The 25,484-nt window shown below is 42.9% G+C and overlaps 1 protein-coding gene across 7 annotated transcripts in view; it reads left to right on the top strand.

Moving 5' to 3' along the window:
* Positions 1-25,484, top strand: part of LOC137546880 (cyclic AMP receptor-like protein A) — an 836,868-nt gene that overhangs the window by 96,455 nt on the left and 714,929 nt on the right. Inside the window, exon 3 of one of the 7 annotated variants that reach the window (XM_068269869.1) lies at positions 22,145-22,227. The exons of the other annotated variants lie outside the window; for them this stretch is intronic. The gene's annotated coding sequence lies outside the window, so the exon portion shown is untranslated. The remainder of the gene's footprint in view (positions 1-22,144; positions 22,228-25,484) is intronic. 7 annotated transcript variants of the gene reach the window in all.

Here is a 25,484-nt window from a genome sequence, read left to right as displayed (position 1 = left end):
ACATGAACCGTCACTAGGGGAAATCGCGCGGTACGCGAGATGTCTGCAGATCGCCGCCACTGGAGGAAGGTAAGCCGCTCTGCCGCTAACTATTCTTTTACAGGGGTAGCGCTGACATGCTGGAGACGGAGAGGACCACCCAGCACTGGAATCCATAGGAAGGTGAGTCGCTCTGCCCTTATTGTTATTCAGGGGAGCGGAGACATGCAGGGGGGGAGGGAGCTGGAGCAGACCTAGAGAGGACAGGGGACTGGAGGACAACAAGGGGGCTAAAGGGGGCATGGACACACACATAGGGGAGCAGGAGGGGACACAGACACACACAGGAGGGGACACAGGGACTGGAGGACCACACAGATGGGCTGAAGGGGACACACACTGGGGGGGGGGGGGCAGGAGGGGACACAGAAACACAAACAGTAGGACAGGAGTGGACACGGGGACTGGAGGACCACACAGGGGGCCAGAAGGGGACACATTTAGACAAATAACATTTATATTGCGCTTTTCTCCTGGCGGACTCAAAGCGCCAGAGCAGCAGCCACTAGGGCACGCTCTATAGGCAGTAGAAGTGTTAGGGAGACTTGCCAAAGGTCTCCTACTGAATAGGTGCTGGCTTACTGAACAGGTAGAGCCGAGATTCGAACCCTGGTCTCCTGTGTCAGAGGCAGAGCCCTTAACCATTATACCATCCAGCCACAGGGGGGCAGGAGTGGACACGGGACTGGAGGACCACAAAGGGGGCCAGAAGGGGACACATAGTGAACATAGGAAGACAATGGGGGAGAAAATGTACAAGACTCTTCTAGAACATGGACGCACCAAGTTTAGTATATATTTTTTTCCCATGATTTTTGCCCTCTAAACGGAGCGTCTTATATTCCGAAAAATACGTTATGTTTAAATCTGCTATATCTGTGGTGTGGACCTTCTGGTCCCTGTATTTTTAATTGTTTTTAAGGTTTTTTGTCTCTTTTTGGCTGATTATTAATACAATTAGATTTATTTTGATACCTTTATATGTGTGGATGCTTGACTGTTCTCAGGTAATTCCTGAATATTGTAGTGGTGCTGTCTAAGGAATATTTTTGCCTTTTTTTACATTGATCTTTTCTATTCCTAGCTAGCACACTGTTTTAAGCTAATATAATAATATATATTACATAGTAGTGCACACCCTTTCTATTGTATTGGGGTTCGGAACTTTACCTGTGCTAATGCTGTAAAAACTCTGCCCATTAACCAATTAGCACCACATGGGTTTAACGCACTGGTTGCTATGGTTAGCAACATGCATGTTAACCCAGTAATGCTCGTGGTGCTAATGGATTAATGGACGGGGTTCTTGCAGTTTTAATACTGATAAGTGTCATGAACCGCCTGTGCATAATGCATCAAGTCATTACCAATGTCATTGGTAATATCTGCATATTGTTGATATTTTCTACTTCCTTTTGGTAATATCTGTATTACCTTGCGTGATATCATTTTAGAAGACAAGGGGGTGTCACTTGGAGGGTGGGGCTTGTGTTGAGGGGTGGAGTTTAATGAGACAGAATCTCCATGCCTATAGGCTCCTGAGCTGTAAATCCGGCGCTGGCGCTCACTGTGCTACTAGCCTAAGTGAACAGTTTAGAGTTTTTCTGCCAAGTGTTGAAAATGTTTCCGCACTGTATAAATGTGTAAAATATATCTCAATTGCATCCTGTTCTGCAATTGGAGCAATTCCACACCTTCATTGAATGATGAAACGTTAATGCATACAGTGTGCATACTGTATAAAGGCCGATTTCCGCTAGCATGTTGTATACTGCTTCCCTTTTCTTGATGCAGATTTCCGCATTGATTTTGCGAATGTTGCTAGTTAATGCGGCTATCAATCATTGTATGGGAAACGGATGCGTACTGCAGAAATCTTTATCATGTCATCCATAATTTTCGAGCCCGTAGTCATTGAATGAAGTCAGTTTGAATGTGAAAGTTTGCATCTAGAATTCGCTTGTAGAGAAAACAGGCCCTGAAGGGGATGGGGGGGTGGAAGGGGGTAAACTCAAAAGATCATCTTACAAACACAGACTACTATTTTTGCAACTTGTTATACTACTCATATACTGAACCGGCTTATCTGTTAACAGTTTTTGCTGTTATTATTGCCCCTAACTGCAGTACAGTAAACATAAATGGATTGTCAGGGATTATTAACTATATAGAATTTGTAGCTTATAGAATTTGATTTTCATAATGTTTGCACTGAGTGGCTATGTTTTATTATGAGTTAATAGTCCTCATTTGGGATTTTCTCGATAGAACACTAACAAATGGCCGTGGCATAACCTTTCACAATCAACCTGATCATAAAGGAAAAATAGGCAACTTCCTACGCATACTGTTTCTTTCCCCTGTGCCATCCGACGTGCTATGCCTGGGAAAGTAATCAGGGCTAATAATCAGTCTCAGTGATTACTATTATCCTGTAGTTGTACTATCCCCAGCTATGCCGAGGTGCTTAATGAGCATGGCAGGCTTAGAGAGATCCATCAACAGAATTTTATTCCTCATGATTTGCATGGTTTAGTAGCAGAAAATAATCTCTGTAAATGGTGCTGCACTTTACATCTTTAAATGTACAGCGGTTCAGCAGCTTCAAAATGGAACATAATTAAGCTGCCTAGTTCAAGAAACTTATTCCAAAGGGTTTTTTTCCCTCTGCTTCCCTCAGATCATCTGTTTGCTTAAACATGTGAGATTGGTGTTTTGCATAGTGCTGCACTGCTATGAATGTTTTTTGCATAATGAGCAAGAACAGGAATCCCATGGAGAGACTCGTGCCAGAGATTCAGATTTCTAGAAGAAGAGTGACTGAGCTGACTGTGATGTATGAGTGCGGGCTGCTGGAGCAGAATAATTCATTACGTGGGGACAACTGGAGTCCCCGCTCTTAAGCCCGCAGTCCCACTATAAATTCATCATTAATAATAATGGCTAATAACGGTGCTAAATCAGTTCAAAAGCTGTGATATTATTTCATTGCACATTTAAAGCAGCATTTTATGTTTATTGCATATTTCCGTCTGCAGCAATTTTATTTATTATTAATGTTGTGTATTTATATAAGCACTGACATCTTCCACCATGCTTTCCAGAGCCCATAGTCATTTCACTAGTTGTCCCTCAGAGGAGCTCACAACCTAATCCTTACCATATTCATAGGCTTCAATTCACACAGGACTTTTCGTTAAAGGAAACCAGAGAGGAGTATATGCCCAAGTTTTACACATACCTGGGGCTTCCTCTAGCCCCATCCACACGGATCGCTCCCACGCTGCCATCCTCAGCCTTCTGTCTCTTCAGTAACGGGTCCCGTCATTTTGGCCAGTTGTGGCCGGTTGACGCATGCGCAGTGTGCTCCTCCTTCTCGCTCCCGTGAGCGTTCTGCACCTGGGCAGATGGGGCTGGAGGAAACCCCAGGTATGTATAGAACTTGGGCAGATACTCTTCTCTGGTCTGAGGAAACTATCAATCAAGAAAAGATTAAAATGCTCCCACATTCCTCAGTTCATCTGTGTTTCCCTCCAGGAAACACCTTCAGAAAAGCGGCTCCAGTTTTTTATTTTTTCTTACCTTACCAGAGGGTAAGGTGATTCCGGGGGGGAAGGGATCTAAAATTCCGGAGGGGATTTTGTTAGAGGGTCCTTTCCTCCTATTTGGGGTCACAAGCGCAAGCTGGTTCTTTTCAGCGCTTTCACCCGCTTCCCTGCGGCTCATGCTGCGGTACTAGCTGGCGTAAGCATAGAGTAGGGACGCAGCTGTATTTCCGCATGTAAGTGATGTCAGGCGCTGGAGACAGCAAAGGGCAGAGGGCACTGGCGTCATTTTGGCGGAAGGGGAGGAGTTTTCAGAGCACCAGGAGGAAAGCAGCCTGTTCCTGGTGTCCTCTGAGTTGGCAGCCTAGGAGATGGAAGCCTCAGCAGCAGCGGCCAAGCTTCCTACCCAGCCTCAAACATCGGCTTCTGGTGGGGTGATTCCTTCACTAGGAGAAATCTGTGCTGTGATACATTATTAAAGCGGAATATAACCCTGCATTTCAACTTTGCTCTAAAATATTATTTACAGCATATTATATGCGAAAAGCATTTTTTTTTTACTAGACCAGCATTGGAAGGGTTAAACACAGACGTTTCAAGTTCCGTGGAGAGATATGCAGAAGTTCAGATTGTTACATTTTATGTATCTATTGATAAACAGTTACACACTCTTTGGCAGTCCTCCAAGCTCCTTCTCAGTCAGAGAGATGAGTCATTCAACACTTAGATACATTTCTGTAAACAAAATGTATCTCTTTTCAGCTTCGGATGCGTCTGCAGAAATCTAAAGGAACTTTAAAGCCCTGTGTAACCCTTCCAATGCTGGTCTAGTAAAAAAAAAATGCTGGTTGCATATAATATACTGTAAATAATGTTTTAGAGCAAAGTTGAAATGCAGGGTTATATTCCGCTTTAAGTATATGGGCTTAGCATCCTATGTTTGTGTTTTATTTTAGGCTAATACTGAGCCCAAATCTTCTGCTACAGCCCCTGCCCCAGAGAGGAAATATAAGAGACGTGGTTTTTGTAGCATTAAGATGGCCCTGGAAGCCCCTAAGAATGCATGTCAATCTTGTATAGATTCATTAGTAGCTTCTAAAACTTCAAATATTTTGAAGGGGGTTATGGATTCAGTGAATGTTAAAATGCAAGAAACTTTAGACAGATTCAGAGAATCTTTTTTGCCTCCTCCTGCAGAGTCTTTGCCAGGGCCTTCCTCTGTGGCAGGTCCTTCCTCCTTTTTATCTCAGTCATCCTCAATATCTGATATTTTGGGGGGTGAAGAAGAGGGGGAGGAGGGGAAGGAAGTTATTTCACTAGAGAAAGGGGAGCATCCTCACTCGGATAATTCAGAAACTGATCAGTTGAGTAAAACTCAGATTTCTTTTTTTTCTCCTGATGAATCTTCTGAGTTACTTAAAGGGAAGGTTCACGCAGGAGCTGTAAAAAATAGAAATCCAAATCCACTTACCTGGGGCTTCCTCCAGCCCGTGGCAGGCAGGAGGTGCCCTCGCCGCCGCTCCGCAGGCTCCCGGTGGTCTCCGGTGGCGAGCCCGACCTGGCCAGGCCGGCTGCCAGGTCGGGCTGCTTCTGCGCTCCAAGTTGCGTGTCACTTGTGCGCGCTGACGTCATCGGACGTCCTCCGGGCTGTACTGCGCAACTTGGAGCGCAGAAGCAGCCCGACCTGGCAGCCGGCCTGGCCAGGTCGGGCTCGCCACCGGAGACCACCGGGAGCCTGCGGAGTGGCGGCGAGGGCACCTCCTGCCTGCCACGGGCTGGAGGAAGCCCCAGGTAAGTGGATTTGGATTTCTATTTTTTACAACTCCTGCGTGAACCTTCCCTTTAAGGCTGTTTGTTACTGAGCAAATTAAAGAGACAGTTACTGAATTAACCCCTCAAGATTTGGTATAATCAGGATTAGCTAAACCAGCTGGCAGGGTGTTTCCTATCCTATCCATAAATCTTTACAGGATATTATATCATCTCAGTGGCAGAATCCTGAAAGAGGTTTATTTATTCCCTAGTCAGCTAAAAGAAAATATCCTTTTGCTCAGCCAGACATTGATAAATGGACAAAATGTCCTAAATTGGATGCGGCTTTAGCAAGCTATTCCAAGGATACAGATCTATCCTTTGAAGATGCAGGAGCTCTTAAAGATCCTATGGGTAAAAGGGTAGAGAGCCTTCTGAAGAAAGCTTGGGAGTCAGCAGCCTTTGGGCTTATTCCTGGGATTTCAGCCACGTGTATTTCTCGCAACTTGAGAATTTGGATGGCTAATCTTATTTCTCACTTAAACAACAAAAACAAAAGACCGAGAGCCCAAAATTGTGTGGTATTTTCAAGAAATTCAAATAATTAATTTAAAAATAGTTATACTCACAAACATGGGTTGCCCCTAGGCAACCACTCCATATGCAGGTGGGGAGAATAAGAACCTGACCCCACTCAGGTATAAGATGTCGCTCTCTGTAGAAGAAATGCAGGAAAGATCCTTGCCACCGTAGGTGGATCACTTTGTTAGGAGGATACGGACCAGAGGCGCCAAAAGAGTAAAAGCATAATGAATATAAAAATGGGGGGAGACTATAGTCACAACTCGCCACCCATAAAAAACCAGAAACCAACAGAACTTTCAATGTTCAGTAAGAACAAAAACAATTTAATGGTACTCCCAGGTGCTACGCGTTTCACGGGATTATCCCGCTTCCTCAGGCAATTAGACAGGAGTACAAGCTATAAAAATACAGAACAATACAATATATCAAAAAAGGAACCCCGAATGCTTGTAATTAGATATACAAATTCTAGCAAAGTCGTCAGTGCTTTAACAAGGCAAAAGTGCAAAATACAGTGCAACCATGTATCATATCTAAAAACTTCATTCAATAAAAAACCATGGTTCATTAAAAATCAATCAAAACTGTCGCTTTGTTATAAGAGTATATTAAGAAGGAAATACAATCTGATGAAGCGAACACTCTGGCCTGACTCATAAGTCAAGTGTGCAAAGTGTTACTTCTATATCATAAACTTGTAAGGAGAAACGTGGTTCTATGCGGAATAATGTAAAGGGAATTTACCAACTCGGGGTCTGGTATACATTTAGCGCCTCAATGCGGAATGAGGCGTCCTGAGCCCTACATATAGGATGTATTCGCGGAGAACGCCGTCTCCGTGTGGTGCTGAGTTACTTCCGGTACGCTAGACGGAAGTGGCGTAGGGCGCGCATGCGTAGGAGGCCGTGGGCGCCATGATGGATAAGGGAACAGTGTATTCTTGAGCGGCAAGCAGTCGGTCAGATGCGTCCATACAGACGCACATACGCATGCGTCAGGGAAGTAGGGGCCATAGTAGAAGAGGGTACGTAGTGCTAGTATGCGGTGATGGGGCAGTCAAAAGCGTGCATTTCAGACGCCTGTGCGGCTATGGGGCATATAAAACAGTGGCGAAAATGACATAAATGCGTCTGAGTAGCTGTTAGGTCGCATGGGGCATAACAGCTGGCACCCTGTTATGCCCCATGCGACCTAACAGCTACTCAGACGCATTTATGTCATTTTCGCCACTGTTTTATATGCCCCATAGCCGCACAGGCGTCTGAAATGCACGCTTTTGACTGCCCCATCACCGCATACTAGCACTACGTACCCTCTTCTACTATGGCCCCTACTTCCCTGACGCATGCCTATGTGCGTCTGTATGGACGCTTCTGACCGACTGCTTGCCGCTCAAGAATACACTGTTCCCTTATCCATCATGGCGCCCACGGCCTCCTACGCATGCGCGCCCTACGCCACTTCCGTCTAGCGTACCGGAAGTAACTCAGCACCACACGGAGACGGCGTTCTCCGCGAATACATCCTATATGTAGGGCTCAGGACGCCTCATTCCGCATTGAGGCGCTAAATGTATACCAGACCCCGAGTTGGTAAATTCCCTTTACATTATTCCGCATAGAACCACGTTTCTCCTTACAAGGTTATGATATAGAAGTAACACTTTGTACACTTGACTTATGAGTCAGGCCAGAGTGTTCGCTTCATCAGATTGTATTTCCTTCTTAATATACTCTTATAACAAAGCGACAGTTTTGATTGATTTTTAATGAACCATGGTTTTTTATTGAATGAAGTTTTTAGATATGATACATGGTTGCACTGTATTTTGCACTTTTGCCTTGTTAAAGCACTGACGACTTTGCTAGAATTTGTATATCTAATTACAAGCATTCGGGGTTCCTTTTTTGATATATTGTATTGTTCTGTATTTTTATAGCTTGTACTCCTGTCTAATTGCCTGAGGAAGCGGGATAATCCCGTGAAACGCGTAGCACCTGGGAGTACCATTAAATTGTTTTTGTTCTTACTGAACATTGAAAGTTCTGTTGGTTTCTGGTTTTTTATGGGTGGCGAGTTGTGACTATAGTCTCCCCCCATTTTTATATTCATTATGCTTTTACTCTTTTGGCGCCTCTGGTCCGTATCCTCCTAACAATCTTATTTCTCAGACTAGCTGATGACCCGGCGTTGCCCTGGTATTTATTTGGCTGTTGTTGGCTTCGCCCACTTTTTCTAACCCTAACACACAAACACTCAATTACCAAGTTTGTGAGCTTTGGGTATCTTTGGCATCAATAATTTGTATATTCCCATAGAAATTAAATCATATTGGCTGTTTGTGGCTTCTCCCCCCTCCAGCATTTGAACCCCAGTCACTCAATGACCAACTGTACCAGGTTTGAGGCATCTGCTATTAACAGTGCAAAAAGGGCAGCAATTTAAATATTCCCCTTGAAAATCAAAAGGTGAATTTTGATTGGCTATTATAGGCTCCACCCGCTTCCCTGAGTATTAATCTCAGTCACCCAGTGACCATCTGGGAAAAGTTTGAGAACCCTGCTATTAACAGTGTAAGAATGGCTGCAGTTTATATTTTCCCAGTGAAATTTGTTTTTGGTTCCGCCCACTTTTTGTAACCTGGACACAAAGTAACTCAATGACCAAGTTTGTGAGCTTTGGGGTCCTTGGCTTCAATAATTTGTATTTTCCCAGTTTGTGGCTCCACCCCCTTTTCTGAATTTGAACCCCAGTGACCAATGACCAACTGTACCACGTTTGAGGCTTGTGCCATTAACAGAGCAATAATGGCAGCAATTTAAATTTTCACCTTGAAAATCAACAGGTGATTTTTGATTAGCTTTTTCAGCTCCACCCACTCTTCTGAATATTAATCCCATTTACCCAGTAACAAACTGTGCAAAGTTTGAGAACCCTGCCATTAACGGTGAAGAAGGGCTGCAGTTTACATTTTCCCAGTGAAATTTGTATTTGACCCAGTTTTTGTGACCTTGACACAGAGTCACTCAATGACCAAGTTTGAGAGCTTTCGGGTTCCTGGCATGAAAATTGTGTGAATGGAAGCAGTTTATCCAGCAAAGAAATCTGATTGGCTGTTTGTGGCTCCACCCCTTAATGAATTTGAACCCCAGTCACATAATGACCCACTGTAGAAGGTTTGAGGCCTCTGCCATTAACAGTGTAAGAATGGCAGCAGTTTCAATATTCCCCTTGAAAATCAATAGGTGAATTTTGATTGGCTGTTGTAGGCTCCACCCACTTTCTGGAATATTAAAACCAGTCATCCAGTGACCAACTGTGTCAAGTTTGAGAACCCTGCCAATAACAGAATGCCTGAAATCAATCTAACAAATTTGATTGGCTGTTTGTGGCTCCACTCCCTTTAGTGAATTTGGACCCCAGTTACCCAGTGATTGACTGTATCAGGTTTGAGGCTTGTGCCATTAACAATGCCAGAATGTCAACTTTTCTGAATATGAATCTCAGTCACCCAGTAACCAACTATGCTGAGTCTGAGAACCCTGCCATTAACGGTGAAGAAGGGCTGCAGTTTACATTTTCCCAGTGAAATCTGTTTTTGGCTCCACCCACTTTTTGTAACCTTGACACACAGTCACTCAATGACCAAGTTTGTGAACTTTCAGGTTCCTGGCATCAAAAATGAGTGAATGGTGTCAGTTTATCCATCAAATAAATCTGATTGGCTGTTTGTGGCTCCGCCTCTTTAGTGAATTTGAACCCCAGTCACATAATGGCCCACTGTGGCAGGTTTGAGGCCTCTGCTGTTAACAGTGTAAGAAGACACTGCTTGTGGCTCCACCCCCTTTAGTAAATTTAGACCCCAGTCACCCAATGATATCAGTTTTGATGCCTCTGCCATTAACAGTGTAATAATAGTAGCAATGTAAATATTCCCCTTGAAAATCAATCAATAGGTGAATTTTGATTGGCTGTCGTAGGCTCCACCCACATTTCTGAATATTAATCCCAGTCACCCGGTGGCTAATTGTGTCAAGTTTGGGAACCCTGCCATTAACAGTGTAAGAATGGTTGCAGTTTATATTTTCCCGTGTAAAAAAAAGAGGAGTTGTTGGCGCCGCCCACTTTTTCTAACCTTGACATACAGTCACTCAATGACCACGTTTTTGAGCTTTGGGGTCCTTGGTATCAACGGTTTGTATCTTCCCATCGAAATTAAACAAATCTGATTGTTTGTTTGTGGTTCTGCCCCTTTAAAATGAATTTAACCCCCAGTTACGCAGTGACCAACTGTACCAGGTTTGAGGCATCTGCTATTAACAGTGTAAGAAAGGCAGTAATTTAAATATTCCCCATAAAAATCAACAGGTGAATTTTGATTGGCTGTTGTAGGCTCCACCCACTTTCCTCATTATTAATCCCAATCACCCAGTGACCAACTGGGCAAAGTTTGAGAACCCTGCCATTAACCGTGTAAGAATGGCTGCAGTTTATATTTTCCCAGTAAATGTTGTTTTTGGCTCCGCCCACTTTTTGTAACCTCGACACAGTCACTCAATGACCAAGTTTGTGAGTTTTCAGGTTCCTGGCATCAAAAATGTGTGAATAGAAGCAGTTTATCCATCAAGGAAATCTGATTGGCTGTTTGTGGCCCCGCCCCTTTAGTGAATTTTGGACCCCAGTCACCCAATGACTGACTGCAGCAGGTTTGAGGCATCTGCTATTTACAGTGTAAGAATGGCGGCAGTTTAAATATTCCCCTTAAAAATCAGTAGGTACATTTTGATTGGCTGTTGTAGGCTCCACCCACTTTCCTGAATATTAATCTCATTTACCCAGTGACCAAGTGTGCCAAGTTTGAAAACCCTGCGATTAACAGTGTAAGAATGGCTGCAGTTTTCATTTTTTTCATTGAAAATGAACGGCTGAAATTTCATTGGCTGTTTAATGCTCCACCCACTTTTCCTGGATTTGTAACCTCAGTCACCAAGTGACCAAATGCGCCAAATGTGGGGACTTTGGCTTGATTACTGTGAGAATGCCAGTCTTTTACATTTTTTCCATTGACTTGAATGGGTGAAATCTGATTAGCTGTTTGTAGCTCTGCCCATGTTTGCAGGGGGGGGGGGGGGGACCCGAGACCCGAGACCCCCAGAACATATTATCCCAGGTAGTAAGGGATCTGTATACCAAGTTTCGTTGAAATCGGTCAAGCCGTTTTTGACACACACACACACACACACACACACACACACACACACACACACACACACACACACACACACACACACACACACACACACACACACACACGATTTTATATATAGATTGCAAAAGGTGCTACTAAGGATTGCAAAAGGTGCTACTAAGGATTACGCAGCTTCATTACCGGTTGTTCTCAAAGCAGTGGCTTTTTTAGCAGATTCCATTACGGAACTGGTGCGTATTACTGCACGTACTACTGCGCTTATAATTCAGCTAGGCGTGCGTTGTGGCTGAAAATTTGGGAGGGAGATTTAACTTCTAAGAATAGACTTTGTTCGTTTCCTTTTGAAGGCAATCTCCTTTTTGGTACAGAGTTAGATAATGTTCTATCTCGTTCAGCTGAAAAGGGTAAACAGTTTCCCAATAAAAAGAAAAATTTAAAGGGGAAGCAACCATTTGTGGCAAAGAAGCAGACAAGTGGCAATCTTCTTGGCTGAATAAAAATCGGAAAGTACAAAATAAATGGTCCTTTCCAAAAGGAAAAGGGAAAGGAGGGTTGACCCTGCTAAGAAAGTAAATGACGTTTTACCTGTGGGGGGAAGATTAATCTTTTTTTCTTTAGGAATGGGAGAAGTTGAATCCCTCTCCTTTTGTGTTGCAGATTATAAAACCGGGTTACCATCTTCAATTTTCAGTCCCCCCCCCCCCCCCCCCCTCACAGAATGTTCATAAATCAGATTCCAAGAGACCCGGAGAAGGCCAAAGGTCTGGAATCAGAAATTCAGAAATTGTTGCGAAATCAAGTAATAGTTCAAGTTTCTCAGGCAGAGGAATGCCAGGGTTATTTATCACGTTTTCCTGGTGTAAAAGGCGAATGGGGACTTTCGGTTCATCCTGAACCTAAAGTCCCTCAACCCTTTTTTAGTCTACAGAAAATTCAGGATGGAGAGCATTTACTTGGTGAAGGCCCTCCTTCAAGAGAGAGAGTTTTTTTATTTCAATAGACCTGCAGGATGCATACCTGCACATTCCGATTTATTCAGGCCATCAAAAATGTTTGAGGTTTGCGATCAGAGATCAGTTTCGAGTTTTACACTTCCAGTTTTTCAGGCTCTATCTTTTGGCATTTCAACAGCTCCCACATATTTACAAAGGCTTTGGCAGAGGTCATGAAGGGACTAAGACTTCAGGGAATTTCAATTGTCCGGTATTTGGACGATCTCCTGGTGTTTGCACAGACAAAGGATTTATTGCTAGCGCACAGAGAGATTGTGATAAATACTCTTACTCAGTTGGGATGGATTATAAATCATGCCAAGTCCTCCCTGATTCCGGTTCAAAAGATTGTTTTTTCTTGGGTATCAGATCGATTCCCTGGAAAAGAAGTTATTTTTACCACAGGATAAAAATTGTAAAGATTCAGATAGAAGTGAGGAAACGTCTGTCTTTTCAAAGTTGTTCTCTGCCTCAAATCATGAAGATTCTGGGTCTGTTCACGGCTACAATTCCAGCTGTGACCTGGGCTCAGTTTCACAGCAGATTCTTACAGAGCCTGCTATTGGCAAATTGAAACAAGTCTCTAGATTCTCGAATTGTTCTTCCGGATCTCAGTTGGTGGTTGGATCAGGAGAATTTACAGAAAGGGAAATGGTGGAGACAACTAGAACCGATAAAGATCTTCACGGATGCAAGCTGGTGGGGTTGTGGTTCAACAGCACTGGGTCATCATGCCATGGCTCCAGCCATAAGGAGGAAGTCGTCCAATTTCAGAGAGCTCAGAACAAACATGTTCTGGTATTTTCAGTCAATGTGACGACGGTAGCTTATCTTGTAAGGGGGAACAGGATCCAAGGATCTCATGGCCTTTTCCTCAGAGATCTTGTCTTGGATAGAACCCAGAATTCTATCTTTGTCTGCAATTCATATAAAGGGACCTCTGAATTGGGAGGCAGACTTTCTAAGTCGACAAGAGATAAATCAGTCAGAATGGGGTCTTCATCCAAAGGTTTTTCGGACAGTATCAGAAAATTTTGGGATACCGGACATAGATCTTTTTTCTTCACCAGAGAATGCAAAGGTGAATCGTTTTTACTCCCTCCACAGGGATCCAGGATCTCTGGGATTGGACGCACTCAGTCTTCCTTGGCAGTACAATCTGTGTTACGCCTTCCCTCCACTAATGCTCATTCCTCAGGTATTAGTAAAGTTACAAAGAGAAAAAGTGAGGATGATTTTGATAGCTCCCATGTGGCCAAAAAGGCCATGGTATGCAACGTTGTGAAGACTATCGGAGAAACCTCAGTTTCCTCTTCCCATGCGGCAGGATCTTCTGATCCAGGGTTCTCTGAGTCATCCAAAGCCCCAGTTATTCAAACTGGCGGCCTGGATCCTGAAAGGTTGATTTTGAGAAAAAAGGGTCTTTCAGATAAAGTCATTGAGACACTTATGAGATGCAGAAAGCCAGTAACTCAGAAGATTTTGTCGGAAAGTCTAGAAGGTCTATTCATCCTGGTGCACTTTGAAGAATAAAAATTTTGAGCTAACCAGTTCTATTCTAGATTTTTTTCCAGGACGGGTTCGAGATGAAAGTAGCATCCAGCACTCTTAACCACTTTACCCCCACGCGTACGGATTTCTCCGCCCCTTTTTTCCCTCCTAAAAAACCAGGGACGGAGAAATCCGTACCTTCCGCGCTACCGCCGCTGTCCGCGCTCCCGCCGCTCGTGCGCGCGCACCCGCCGCTCGTGCACGCCGCCGCCCGCTCGCCCGGAGATCAATGAACGGGAAAATCCATTCCCGTTCGTTGATCTAAGCCCCCGCAATGATCTGCTGCTTCTTTCAGAAACAGCGAGATCATTGTGAGTCTCCCAGCCTCCTACTGCTTCCTGTAAGCGTCCTTCCGGACGCTTACAGGTCGCATGTAAACAAACACTCTGTGTCCATCTTGTGGCCAAATAGTAAACTACACCCTAAAAGCATTTTACATATACAAACATTACATTTACACAATAAATTAACTCATTACCTCCCACACTCCCCAATTTTTTTTTTTTTTTGTAATTAAAGAAAAAAAAAATACAATAAAAAAAAACATAAATAGTTACCTTAGGGACTGAACTTTTTAAATATTTATGTCAAGAGGGTATAACACTGTTACTTTATAAACTGCGGGCTTGTAATTAGGGATGGATGCAAAACTGAAAAAAATGCACCTTTATTTCCAAATAAAATATTGTCGCCAAACATTGTGATAGGGACATAATTTAAATGGTTTTATAACCGGGACAAATGGGTTAATACATTTCATGGGTTTTAATTACAGTAGCATGCTTTATTTAAAAACTATAATGGCCGAAAACTGAAAAATAATATTTTTTTCCCACATTTTTTCCTATTTCCCCATTAAAACACATTTAGAATAAAATAATTCTTGGCATAATGACCCACCTAAAGAAAGCCTAATTGGTGGCGAAAAAAACAAGATATAGTTCATTTCATTGGGATAAGTAATAATAAAGTTATAGGCGAATGAATGGAAGGAGCGCTGAAAGGTGAAAATTGCTCTGGTGGTCAGGGGGTAAAACCCCTCAGTGGTGAAGTGGTTAAAGTTCAATGTTCAGCATTGTCAATCTTATTAGACAGACATTTGGCACAGAAAGAATTGGTAAAACATTTTTTTAAGGCAATTCAGGGGTCGACTCCTGTCAAACAGAAGATTTTTCCCCAGTGGGACCTATCTCTGGTTCTTAAAGGTCTCATGAAGTCTACTTTTGAGCCTATTGAGGATATTGACATTAAAATGCTTACTTTGAAATGAGCCTTTTTGATTTCTATCACTTCTGCTAGAAGACTGAGTGACCTGCACGCCTTATCTATCAAGGATCCATTTTTTATTATTTGCCCTGACAGTGTGCATTTACGTCTTGATCCAGCCTACCTTCCTAAGGTTGCCTCAGAATTTCATCGTGTTCAGGAAATTATTTTGCCTTCTTTTTGTGCCAATGCGTCTTTGGGAAAGAAAGAGAATTCCGCTGTTTAGACGTAAGACGAGCTTTATTATCTTATTTGGCCAGAACTAGAGAATTTAGAAAATCTAGCAATTTATTTATTTTGTTTGCTGGAAAGAATAAGGGTCAGCAAGCATTCAGACAGACCATTTCCAGGTGGATTAGACAGGTTATAATTTTGACCTATCAGAGTAGCAATTCCCCATTGCCATCTAACATAAAGGCTCATTCTACTCGTTCCTTATCCACACCCTGGGCTGAAAGGGCAGGAGCATCAATCCTTCAGATTTGTCAAGTGGCTACCTGGGCAAGTCCATCTACTTTTATCAAGCATTATAGAGTGGATGTGCTGTCTCAGCAAGATCAGCAAGTCTTCTTGGTTATCTCTCCTGTTGTCCCGGAAGACGGTTAGAGAAATACTCCTATTAGACCTACCAGTAATGGAGTTTCTAAATGGCTTCTGGGACAACCTCTATAACCCTTCCCTTTCTCCTTAGCACTCTTTCTGTGTAAATAGTATGGGTGGTATTTACAATTCACTATTAGGTGTCTGTACAGATCTTCCCTTGCTTCCGGTGAATTTTGTTAGTCGGTTTACTTTTTATGCACTGAGGAGCGTGGGAGGGCGAGAGCCTTTTAATCTTTTCTTGATTGATAGTTTCCTCAGATCCCGGGGTGGGACCGGATCTCCTGTTGTCCCGGAAGCCGTTTAGAAACTCCATTACCGGTAGGTCTAATAGGAGTATTTTTCCAAATTCACAAAGTTTCACATATGTGGTAGAAATTTGGTAATTTTACCTAAAGACATGGCTTCAATTCACCAAGACCTGTTTGGTATACAGTAGGCATCCAACCAGCTGTAGAGTAGGTCTCGGCAGCAAGCTGTGTTGCGCTATGTGGCATTCTCCCACTTCAGTGCAGTGATAGCATTACATTTGTAAGAGGCATCCCTTTAGAGCTACATGCCCCCTTTTTGCACCTCTGAATTTGTCTGTTGGTCTTCATTTTGTTTAATCATCTGAGTTTAGATAAACTTTAAACAAACATATTTGACTCTTCTCTGCTGCCTGGGGGGAAGAGATATTTGCCCCATCCGGCAGTATATCGGCACCAATGGAGAGAGTAGCAGTATGGGAGGGCTCCTCCTATTAGCTTGCTCCTTTGCCTGTAACATTTTATCGAATGCTATCTGTTGGTTACCAACAGTATTTACAGCACAAGTCCGTAATTTTACCTCCCTGGTAAGTAATTTCAGTTTGCCGTGCACTAAGAGCCGTAGTGATTTGACATTTGTTAAAATGTTCTGTAAAATATTAAAACCGAATTACCAACAACAAGAAAAATACAGACCGATATTACCAGCAAATATGCAGGTGACAATAGGTTGATTCCATTGGTAGCTAAATACTGTAGTAACAAGTGGATTGTAGTGGCAGGTCGTTGTTGTTAGATTATGACACATAGATTCAAGTGGCAGGCAGGTAGCTAGGGGTATATTCTACTGGCAGACAGTGATTACCGGTAGTAGATTTCAGTGGCAGGCAGTGACTAGGAGATTCTAGTGACTGCAACGTGATTGGTAGATTCTACTGGAAGTAAGCTGTTGATCAGATTCTAAAAGCAGGCAGTGATTGGTAGATTCTAAGGGCAGGCAGGTAATCACAGGTAGCTGGTACGCCAGTATTGGTAGATTCTTGACAGGCAGTATGTGACAAGCACAGATAGTAGGTGGAAAGTACTGACATACCATTTAAGTAGTGGCAAATAATGGGTGACTCATTGTGGTAAATAGTGGGAGACACGCAATGTCTGATTGCAGTTGATGTTGAGCAGTGGCAGGCAGTACTGAGTAACGGGTAGTGAGCGATTAGCTGTGGCAGGTGATAGGTGAAAAGCGGTTACAAGTAGTGGCAGAAAGTGGGTGACAAGTAGCTGCAATTTGTAGTTGACCGGTAGTAGGTGGTGGCTAGCCGCAGATAGTGGGTCATGATTAGGGACCCTAGTGTTGCAAGATGAGTCTATCCACCATGCCATCCAATATAAACTCTTTTATTCTGTCCATTCTTAATGAAATTAAAATTAATGTATTCATTGGTACAGGTCCTCTAATGTAATCTGTTAGGTTAAAAAAAATTATCCAATTAGTTCTGCTAAAGGGAACTACTTTCTGGTGCTTGAAAAATATATGCATGGGTCCTGTTAGGACAATGGTCTCCATTTTTCTGACTTGAGACTTAACTCCAAGAATAAATATTTTCCTAATGTGATAGGGGCATTCATTGGCAGAGCTTGTTTTTATTTGCTTAGCAGCAACAATGTTAAAGCAGTGGTGAGCAGGTAATGCAGTCTTACCCGGGGCATGGATGTAAATTGGTGCCCCAGTGTATGTTTGATCACGTCGCTGGTGAGTTGGATGCCGGGAGAGCTGAATAACTGTTCTCCCTGCTGCTGCAAAACTCCCTGGTGGCATTAAAAACTATTCCCCCTCCGAGTTGTCGTAATTCGGAGGGAGATGTAATTCGGGGTTACCCTTACACGCCCCACGCAGCATAACATTGCTGCTCTGGGACGCGTGATTTCGGCACCTGGCAGTGAGCTTCGTGCGCCACAATCTCCTGCTTCGGTGCCCCAGGCTTTCACAGTGCACCCCACAAAGGATGATTGGTCAGCAATCCTAGTAGCCACCAGACTGTATGCTGCTGAGGATTCCCAAGTCATGGCTTGAATTGACTCGAACTGAAGTCAAGGTGGAAAATAGACTGACTTGGTCAATTAGACCAACTGAAGGCTGTGAACTGTAGTAAATTGCTTGGAATGAGAATCTTGTAGCAATACATTTTCTTTGGTGTTTTAATGCTTGTGTGTCTTTAGTCTGGTGGACACAAGTAGCTTCATTCAGGCTGCATTTCCACTTGTGCGGTGGGAATCATTGCGGGAAAAATTTGCATGCGGGTGCGGGTCTATGCGAATTTTCATGCAAATTCGCATACGAATTCGCATGGCTGACGATGTTTGCGAATTTAACCATGGCAGTGCTGGTGTGATTTTCTATTGTTTCTATGCGAGTTCGCAAACTGCATGCGAATTTCCTATTAAATACATTGTATGCGATTCGCATAGCAGTATGCGGTATGCGAATTCTGATGTCCCTGCCATGCGAATTTTTTCTGCACAGAAAAATGCAAAGCAATCCTGACAAGTGGAAACAGTCCCATTCACTTGTATTGCTATGCGAATTTGTGATAGTGGAAATGGGCCCTCAATGGCTAGCTATTAAGTGACACTGCAGTGAAAATAAACTTATGATATAATGAATTGCATGTGTAGTATCAATAATTAATAGAACATTTAGTAGCAAAGAAAATAATCTAATATTTTATGTTCAGTTATATAGCTTTTTCTTTTTTAATAAGATTGCATCCTGTCATATTTGCAGTTTACAAACCACACTCTCCATTTTAAACTATAAAATAGAGCAGAGCTAATGATCCTTTGAACTTCCAGTTAAAGGGTATTTGAAAGAAATAAAAAAAAGAAAAAAAAAAAGTTTCACTAAGGGCTTAGACACACTACACTGTAGGCACTTTTTTGAGAGATTGCGATAGCTTAGCACTTTCTGAGAGCTTTTTAACCATTTCAGCCCGCGGGGATTTTTCACCTTATGCATCAGAGCAATTTTCACCTCCCATTCATTCGCTTATAACTTTATCACTACTCAACACAATTTATTGATCTATATCTTGTTTATTCTGCCACTAATTAGGCTTTCTTTGGGTGATACATTTTGCTAAGAATTATTTTTTTATAAATGCATTTTAACAGGATTAATAAGAAAAAAAATGGAAAAATTCATTATTTCTCAGTTTTCGGCCATTATAGCTTTAAAATAATCCATGCTACCATAATTAAAACCTATGTATTTTATTTGCCCGTTTGTCTCGGTTATGACACCATTTAAATTTTGTCCCTATCACAATGTATGGTGACAATATTTTATTTGGAAATAAAGGTGCATTTTTTCCGTTTTGCATCCATCACTATTTACAAGCTTATAATTTAAAAAATGTTTGTAGTATACCCCTTCAAATGCATATTTAAAAAGTTCAGACCCTTAGATAACTATTTGTCTTTTTTTTTTTTAATTGTAATTTTTTTTTCCCCATTAAAAATTCTATTTGGGTAATATTTTGCTGTGGGAAATAAACCGTTAATTTTTAATGTTAATATATGTGTAAATTGTAATATAAAAAATATGTAGATGTAGTTTTACTATTTGGCCACAAAATGGCCACCTTGAGTTTTTTTTTCTCTCCTTGTGCTTCTCGCTAACCGGAAGCACAAGGACGCGGAAAATGTTACCTGCTGAAAGACTGAAGCCTCTTGTAAGAGCGCTTCGGTTTTTCTGCTGGGGACACAGATCGGTGATCAGGAACCATGTTCCCATTCACTGATCCCAGGGCTACCGGGGGACAGCACGAGGGCGCGCCCGCGATCGCACGCGGGAGTGCGGCACCGCAGCAGAGCAGCCGCCTGGACGTGAGCTTCACGTCTGGGTGGCAGAAATGGTTAAAAATCGCTTCCATTCACTTTCATCAAAATCGCGGTAAAAAAATGCAATAATCCTGTATGCATAAAAACGTACATGGTCGTGGTGATTTTTAGCGTACGAGAGGTATCAGCGCAGGAGACTTGGGCGCAGGATACAGCCGGTATATGGCTGATCCTGCTGCTGCACATGTTCCGGCCGTGTTAAATACTATTCCCCCTCCAGGCCACTATGGATGGTGGGGAATGAAATAATTCAGCTTCCAGCAATTGCTGGAAGGCGAATTATTGTGTTTTAAAAGTAACTTCAGCTCAGTCTTCTGACGGCGCCGAAGCCACTCCCTGTGCGCTGCTATAGCTGTAATTCCTATTATGGCCTATGGTAGCGCCGGCTGCGCCCAAGTCTCCTGCGCTGGATTAACAGTGTTCGTGATTTTTACTGTGATTTTAATTAAAGTGAATAGGAGCGATTTTTAAAAAACGCTCAGAAAGCGCTAATCAATTGCAAGCGCTCAGAAAAGTATATTATAGTGTCTGAGCCCTCACCTGGGGTTTCTGCCAGCCGCCTGCAGTCACCCTGCCCGCACCAGTACTGAACAATCCTCCGATCCTTTGCTGTGGCTCAGTTTCATTTCTGCCAGTCGATGGCTACTGCGCTGCCCTGGCCACACACATCCTCGTTCGCGCTCCCGTAGCCAGGAGCATCCGGGGCAGGTGCAGTATAGATTTTCTCATACTGCACAGGACGCGCCCTGTGACGGAAGCGTAAACGAGGACGCGCAGGCACAGTGGCCGTCAACTTGCAAGTTAGTGGTAACGATACTTGGCCATGACAGGTGACTGGAGGATCGTTCCAGGATGGCGCAGGCACAGGGGGGCTGGAAGAAGCCCCAGGTAAGTAAAACTCTTTTTTTTTTTTTTTTTTTTTTTTATTTCAGGTTCCTTTTTAAATCTTTTCTGAACTCTTCTCACTGTTTCTTTGATGTATAAGTACTTCAGAAAACAGGACAGTCTTTGAGCCAAATTGGGTCGGAGAGCTTAGAGAAGCTCTTTTGCATAGTTAACTGAAGTTTCTTAACTCTTCCTGTACTGGAAAACAATATGAGCCTCTTTTCTTTCTGAGTAATGTACTATTTCTCAGCTGTACTACACATACAATTCATTATCTCATTAGTTTATTTTCGCTCCAGGTTTGCTTTAAAGGAAAACTTAAGTGTCCTAAAAAAAATTGACTTGTACTCACCCGGGGCTCCCCTCAGCCCCCTGCAGCTGAACGGTGCCCTCGCCGTGTCTCTCCGATGCAGCTGGACTCGCCGGCGGCCACTTCCGGTGTGGCTAATCAGCCGCGTTCCCGGCCGCAATAGCATTAAATGAGGCGCTATTGCGGCCGGGAACGCGGCTGATTAGCCAAACCGGAAGTGGCCGCCGGCGAGTCCAGCTGCATCGGAGAGACACGGCGAGGGCACCGTTCAGCTGCAGGGGGCTGAGGGGAGCCCCGGGTGAGTACAAGTCATTTTTTTTAGGGCACTTAAGTATTCCTTTAACTACTGAGGATTAGAGCTTGCTAGACGTCGCTCAACACTGTGTAGGAAAAACTTTTTCTGAAATGTGTTTACTGTTTGTTTTACATAATTTTCTTTTCTCTTTCATACATACAGTGTGCAGCCTGTCTGCAGTAAAGTGAATATGTATAATTATCTTTAAACATCATAATTTTATTCAGTCCAGCTTGGCGTAGCCTTTGCATTTCATTATCTACTTGAGTCACTAAATAGGTCATGGAAGTTAAAAAGTCCAATCTCTGCTCTCTGTTACTTAATGAGCCTTACTGAATTTAGCAGCGTAGCCTTGCAGCTATTGCCTGGTCTCTCTTTATTATTAGTATCCATGCTGAAATTTATCATCTTTTATACTTGGAATGTTAAATTGGCGAAGGCATAAATTAGACCATCCTCAAATACTTAAAATCCCAATAAACATTCTCAGTTTTGTACAAAAAAATCACAATAAATTACTGGTCTTCCATGTATGTAGATTGTTGTTTGCAACATAACAGCAAGAGTGGTGTTGGTAAACCTATTTTTGTTGCACAAATAATGCTGGGTACACACGTTGCGATTCCCTGCTCGATTTGCGGGATCGATGGGATCGATTTGATTATTTCCAACTTTTTCGATTGTGTTTCGATGGATACAGCCGTCGATTTTGCATACTTAATGTGCAAAATCGACGGCTGTATCCATTGAAACACGATCGAACATGTTGGAAATAATCAAATTGATCCCGCAAATCGAGCGGGAAATCGCAACGTGTGTACCCAGCATTAGTGTCTGTAAACGTATGGTGAAAAGTCACATCATCTCTGTTTAATGTAGAACTCATTGTTACCATTGGAAAAGTGCAATCAGCTAGTATAATGCTCTTTTCACACATCAGGATTGCTTTTAAATAGGATTTTTTTTGCAGGAAAATCCATGGTACATCCTCATGACTGGTTATAGTAAGCATGGCCAAATATCAAGTAACATGGGCAACATCGAACAAAGCAGGTGTGTATAGTTAATAAACACCCTGATTTCTATGGGACTCTCATGCTTTCAGGCTTTTATCCTGGTGTCCCACTTCGTTCAGTTACACACTTACGTTTTCCATTTTCTTCCCACTGCCAAAAACTGCTTAATCTGCACAAGTAGTCTCAAATGTGATGTCAGGTTTTAGTAGCTTAATTGGTGAAAGTACCCCTGAACTGGAGTAAAATCTATGAAATGAAGCCCATTGTGGGCTAGTTAAACTTTGCAAAAGTTTGCTGCTACTGCTCGTTGTCCTCAGGGTCCCCGAAGCTCCCGTGCCACCGACTGGGCTACTGTGAAGTTTACATGAACAAGTGCTTGCTTTGTCTGTGCTCGCAGGGTTTGGAACCTGCGCATCTCCACACGTTGCTATGTGGAGCTTCCTGGTTTTTATAATCAACTAGAGAATTCCATCGAATATGAAGACCACCAGACAAAGAGCAGCGGCACCACACTTATGCAAAGGTAATCTAGCCTACCATGAGCTTTAGTAATTTATTTTGTCCCCAGTTCAGGGTAACTTTAGGCTGGGTTCACACTTATTAGTAGCGCCTGCTGGGCAGGAAATGCGTCACTGGGATTCCTGTCATTCTTTTCATATGCGCCGCGTCTCACCGCACTCCCGTCATTTACACTTGCTGTGTTAGGACCTTTTTCCACTACCCTGAGATTTGTGATTTGATTCTGATCGCAAATCGCAGGGTACATTAAACTAATGGAAACTGCAGCAGCAATTTCCATTAGTGCGATCCGATTGCGATGCGATTTTAGTCAAAACGTGATCGTCGTCCTGCCGCGTTTTGGATGCGACTGAGCTTTACTATACTGAGTATAGTAGCTCAATCGCATGGTGGAAATTGAAACGCGATTGCATTTCATAGTGGAAAAGAGCCCTTACCCATTGACTTGTCTTGCTGCATAATCCATGGACATGGATCGTGTGGCACTGTGCTGCAGACTTTGTGTCACGATCTGTTCCTGCTGGTGACATTTGTGAACTGTTGCATGGACTTCCTCTGTTCACCAGCAGATATCCCCCCTCACATCAAGAACATTTTGCGGTCTTCATAAAGTTCCCTCTGCCCACCAGCAGAGGTCTCTATATTCAAGAACTTAACTGTGTCTCTGCAGACTTGGAGGTGGTCACATGACCATCCTGCACAGAATATAAGGCCAGTTCTAGCAGAACAACTTTGCTAATTAATTTATGTGGATAGCCAAAGAGCCTGTGTTCTGGTCACTGCTCCTGTTACCTGATACTTGTTACCTGCTTCCTGTTACCTGATTGTTTGACTCCCTGGTGTATGATATTTGCTTGCCTGACTATTCTATTGCTTATTGATTGTACTTGCTTGACTTCCTGGTATCTGATCTTGGCTTGTATGACGTTCCAATTGCCTGCTGCATTATGTATTATGCCTGAATGTATATTATTGTATGTGTGTGTGTGTGTGTGTGTATGTGTGTGTATATGTATGTATGTATGTGTGTGTGTGTATATATATATATATATATATATATATATATATATATATATATATATATATATAGTTCATTGTATGCACACTGTATATACTGTATATTTGGTTTGTTGTGTGTCCGATCGCAAGACATTCGCCTGCAATCCTATTGCCAGTTGTTTGGAGTCGTATTGCTATTTTGTACAGTTGCTTGAATACGCTTGTATGTATGTATGTTCGTTCATGCACCAATTGCATTTTCACTTGTACATATCCTGCACTTGTAAATAAACCTTTACTTTATTTCACGTTTACCTGTGGTTTGGTCTTCCAATCTGCATTCAGTGCAAATCTGCGTGCATTGCGTCTTACACTTTGCACCTGGAATGTGGTGGTTTGTATACTTGGGACAGGGAAGTGTATCAAGATGCGACACAGTGGGTGAGTGTAAAAAGTTCCTCAAATAAATCAGAAGTGTACTGAACAAGGAGTACACAGTCATTCAATCAGGTGCAACTGGACAACATATGGCGTGCTTTGGGCTAATTGTTGAAGCTTGTAATTGTGCTGGGAGAATCTCTTAAGCTTGTCCTGCACTGATCGATGGCTGGATAGTGTACTTATTAAGGACACCACCTCTGATATAGGAGACCAGGATTTGAGTTCTGGCTGAAGCAGGTGCCTATTCAGTGAGGAGTCCTTGGTCAAAACTCTCTAACACTTCAGAGTAGCTTATTAAGCGCCCCCTTAGTGGCTGCAGAACTTAAGTGCTTTGAGTCCGACAGTAGAAAAGCGCTATACAAATTTTAACATTATTATTAATAATATTTTTGACCGATTTACTCACTTTACTTGAATTTGACAGTGATATTTTGACTTTAGCAATTTGGTCAATAATCGTCCGAATGATTTCAAAGAGCTTTTCGGTGCAAGTTAAGGGTATGCGGAAAAAAAACCCAGATGCTTACCTAATTAGAGGGATTTTATAGAGCCTTCTATAGAATTCTGTGGGTTCTATAGAGCCTTCTCGTTACTCTCACAGTCCCCTCTTTCCCATTCGAATCCCCTACTGAGGGAGGCTTCAGAAGTCTTCATGAGCCCGAGTGCTCCCAAAGACGGACAGCTCTGTACTGTGCATGCATGAGCGCAAGAGAGAGCCCACTAGTGCAGGTACAATACAGAGCCGCCCATTGTGGGAAGCACACTTCCGAAGCTGCCTGCGGCGGCAGAGAGCAGTATTCGTTCGGATCAGTTGAATTCTGCTAGTGGGGTTGACAGCGCTGGAACGAGGGGACCGTGAGAGGAGTGGGAAGACTCTATAAGACCCAGAGCCTTTAAAGATGCTTGTGTTTTCTGAGATAAGATCTGCATAGTGCATTTTAAACTATTTTATGGATTTTTAAAATATTACAACAAAAAAAGTTTTACTGGGGAAAAAAAAGTGTATGTCCGGTCTCATACTGTATATTGGTGTCAGCGGTGCCGTGCGGCGGCGGCACCGCCAAAAACAGGCTTTTGGGGAATACCATGCTACTATGCGGTACTCCCTGTCTGATATCCATCCAAGCAGGAAATGACTCGCGATTGTAATCACTTCCTGTTTCAGAAATACGGAAGTGCGCAGAAGCGTATTGTAAAAGATGTGCTTCCATGCATGCCCGCCGTACAGCCGCCGCTAACTTTTTTTAAAAAGTCACCATAGACTTTAAATTCCACAGCAAAGGTCCTATGCTGATGCCTATTCACTACAGCTGCCAACTAGAGCTCCAGTACACC

The sequence above is a fragment of the Hyperolius riggenbachi genome, chromosome 2 (assembly GCF_040937935.1).
Source record: "Hyperolius riggenbachi isolate aHypRig1 chromosome 2, aHypRig1.pri, whole genome shotgun sequence".
Taxonomy (NCBI): Eukaryota; Metazoa; Chordata; class Amphibia; order Anura; family Hyperoliidae; genus Hyperolius; species Hyperolius riggenbachi.
The sequence above is the reverse complement of the archived record's forward strand: the minus strand, read 5'-3'. Positions and strand labels throughout refer to the sequence as shown.